We start from the raw sequence: 3,768 nt of genomic DNA, 5'->3' as shown, positions 1-3,768 counted from the left end.
CATGCTATCTCTAGTTTGTGTTTTACATTTACTGCGGTTTTTAAATGAAGGGGGGGAAAAAAGTTGTTTGTTTTTTTTTTAATCAACTTTCACCTTCCAATTGTTTTACTTCTAAAATATGATTTAAATACATAATTGGTATTACCCCATTCAAAAAAGTACATATTAGCCCATATTTACCAGATTTAATACCATAAAAATATTAATATATAGATAATATGTTGTGGAATTGCTTTATTTTTCTGACCTTAGCTCCCCAAAATAATGGAATAAAAAAAAAATTCTGAAAGTGGGGTTCACCACTCATGTGAAATAGACTATAGCTTGCTGCAGAAAAACCAAGCCCTTCTACAGCTCCATCAATATAGGAATAAAGTGGCGATGGGGCATGGTTTTTTTTCAGATGACCCTGGAGGTCCCTTCCACCTCTGCCATTCTATCATTCCCCGCCAGTGATCATAAAAATTCCACGATCCAGAGAGATTTTGAACAATAAGTTGTGCACTTACGAACGACTGCCAGCTTACTATGAATGGAGGCAAGAGAGTTGGGACGATCCCCGGTCGCTCGAGCTCCAGTCAGAGATCATTGTTGTGCTCTTACACTGGGACGACCTGTTGGGCATCTGTTGCCCGACAGATGGTCCGTCTAAAAGCACCTTGCATACATGGATGCAGAACTCGCAGCCCATGCCAGCATTTTCCAGACATGTTCAATAGGGTTACAGTCCGGTGAGTTTGGGGGCCAAGACAGAGTGGAGGATTAATTGCCGTGTTCCTCCAACCACTCCTGTTAGGTTGTGCTTCTGGGACCTGTAGTACTATAGGTTTCCAGGAGCACATTTCCACAGGTGTGGAATAATTGTGCTAGCTGATACGTGCGGGCATGGAGGCATACAGGTTCTATGTGGTATCCTACGACATATCGCTCTAACTAAGCCTCTAGATCGTGCAAACTCATAGGCTGTCGAAGTTGGCGTGCCAGATGGTCTCATGAAATTTCTATTCGTGATTAATCTGCAACCAGGGAGCCACGGAAGTGTGGCAGTGTTGTGGAAGTAGTCCTGTGATACCCTGGGGGGTGCGGCCGAGCATTATCCTGTTGGAAGCCGCCATGAGAGGAACACATGTGGCTGCAGGATGTACTGAACATATCGCTGAGCTGTCATTGTCCCTCGTACCACTACTAGGGGTGACCGACTGTCATATGAGAATCACCCCCCCACCCTTCACTCCCCAGACCATCTGTCTCAGGATGGCGGATAATTAAATAGTTGGAGATGCTTGTGCTTATCGGACGATCAGACGATCCTATCTAGTGGTGGTCTGTTGAGGGCGTCCTAAGACTGGTTGCTTTGTGTGCATGCCCTCACACATCCACTGGTCCCAACACGCACTTAGCAGTCTTGTCAGAACGGGCCAGGTGGCGACAATTCGTCGATCTGACCATCCAGCTTCTCATATTCCAATAATGCGCCCCTCTCAAACTTTGTTAACTGGGTGAAATTTTTTTGATTGCATTGTAGAGGAGTCTGGTGGTCAACAAGCTCTACACAAGCAGAAGAAGAGGTCACTACTCACAAGGAGCCTCCAAGAGCCTTTTATAGGCCACGTTTGGGGCCACTTTTAGGGCTTCAGGTGACAAGACCGTTCATCTAATCACACCACAACTCTAATCATTGGTATATCTGCCTGAGATGGAACTGCATGCTGAGTTTTGTAGCAAGACGACTTCGTCTAGGTGCTTGATATTTTCTTTGTTTACGAAGTGTATATTGTACTTTTATTTTATACCACTAGGTGACTCTCGTATTTTTTTAAGCGTATTGAATATGATCGTTGCAGCGTATTAATGTATTACAACAAACGAGGTACCCCTTTCTTGAATGCGGGGCCCCTTAGTTTTTGCTATAACTGCTGCGAACCTTACGTTACAACATTCTCATTCACTTATAATTTAGTGGTGTTTAGTGACAGTTGTGTCATATCTTTATCTATATTGGAAGTACATAGGCCAGTGATGGGCAACCTTTTGAGCTCGGTGTGCCAAATTTCACCAAAAAACCGAGCATAACTCGGGTGGTGTGTCACTTCGAGAAAAAAATCCATAAATATTTATGGATTTATAGTTTAAATAACAAAAATGTATAATTGTAATATAGAACTGTATTTAGTAAACCCAAAACACCCATAGCACAGGCCCTCGCCTCTCCCAGCCTCCTCCTCACTTATCTTAGTAATGATGAGCCCCCAGCAGTGACAGTGGCCCCCCCAGTAGCGACAGCACCCCGCACAGCAGCTCCCCAGCAGTGACAGTCCCCCCCCCCCCCCACACACACACACACACACAGCAGTGACGGCGCCCGCACAGTGGCCCCCCAGCAGCGATGGCACCCCGCACAGTGGCCCCCCCAGCGGTGACAGTGCCCCCCCACAGCAGCGACAGCGCCTCCACAGTGGCCCCCCAGCAGCGACGGCAGACCCCCAGCAGTGACAGTTCCCTGCAAAGTGGCCCCCCACAGCAGCGACAGGGCCCCCCAGCAGCGACAGTTCCCCGCACAGCGGCCCCCCCAGCAGCGACAGTTCCCCGCACAGCGGCCCCCCCAGCAGCGACAGTTCCCCGCACAGCGGCCCCCCCAGCAGCGACAGTTCCCCGCACAGCGGCCCCCCCAGCAGCGACAGTTCCCCGCACAGCGGCCCCCCCAGCAGCGACAGTTCCCCGCACAGCGACCCCCACAGCGCCCCCCCCCCCCCAGCACCGACGGCCCCCCCACAGAGGCCCCCTAGCAGTGACAAGGCACCCCACAGGGCCCTCCCCCCCCCAGCAGCGACAGTTCCCCGCACAGCGGCCCCCCAGCAGCGACAGTTCCCCGCACAGCGGCCCCCCAGCAGCGACAGTTCCCTGCACAGCGGCTCCCCAGCAGCGACAGTTCCCTGCACAGCGGCCCCCCAGCAGCGACAGTTCCCCGCACAGCGGCCCCCCCCAGCAGCGACAGTTCCCCGCACAGCGGCCCCCCCAGCAGCGACCGTTCCCCGCACAGCGACCCCCACAGCGCCCCCAACCCCCCCCCCCCCAGCACCGACGGCCCCCCCACAGAGGCCCCCTAGCAGTGACAAGGCACCCCACAGGGCCCCCCCCCCCAGCAGCGACAGTGCCCCACACATGGGTCCCCCAGCAGCGAAAGTGCCCCCCCCCAGCAGCGACAGTGAGACCCACGTACTCACCCCATCCATGTCCTGGAAGCGCTGCTCCTCCTTCTGTATGAGCCATACAGAAGTTATAAACTTATACTTACCTGCTCCGTTGCTGGCGTCCTCGTCTCCATGGTGCCGACTAATTTTCGCCCTCCGATGGCCAAATTAGCCGCGCTTGCGCAGTCCGGGTCTTCTTCTTTTCTGAATGGGGCTCCGTGTAGCTCCGCCCCGTCACGTGCCGATTCCAGCCAATCAGGAGGCTGGAATCGGCAATGGACCGCACAGAAGCCCTGCGGTCCATGGAGACAGAGGATCCCGGCGGCCATCTTCAGCAGGTAAGTATGAAGACGCCGGACCGCCGGGATTCAGGTAAGCGCTGTGCGGGTTGTTTTTTTAACCCCTGCATCGGGGTTGTCTCGCGCCGAACGGGGGGGGGGGGGGTTAAAAAAAAAAAAACCCGTTTCGGCGCGGGACAACCCCTTTAAGGGCTTAAAAAAGCTTTTGAATCTACTTAAGATTCTTCGTTATTGCCTGATGAATAATCCTTAGCAGAGCAGTAGATTCAAAAGTTTGC

This window comes from Eleutherodactylus coqui, chromosome 2 (genome assembly GCF_035609145.1).
Source record: "Eleutherodactylus coqui strain aEleCoq1 chromosome 2, aEleCoq1.hap1, whole genome shotgun sequence".
NCBI classification, from domain to species: Eukaryota; Metazoa; Chordata; class Amphibia; order Anura; family Eleutherodactylidae; genus Eleutherodactylus; species Eleutherodactylus coqui.
The sequence above is the reverse complement of the archived record's forward strand: the minus strand, read 5'-3'. Positions refer to the sequence as shown.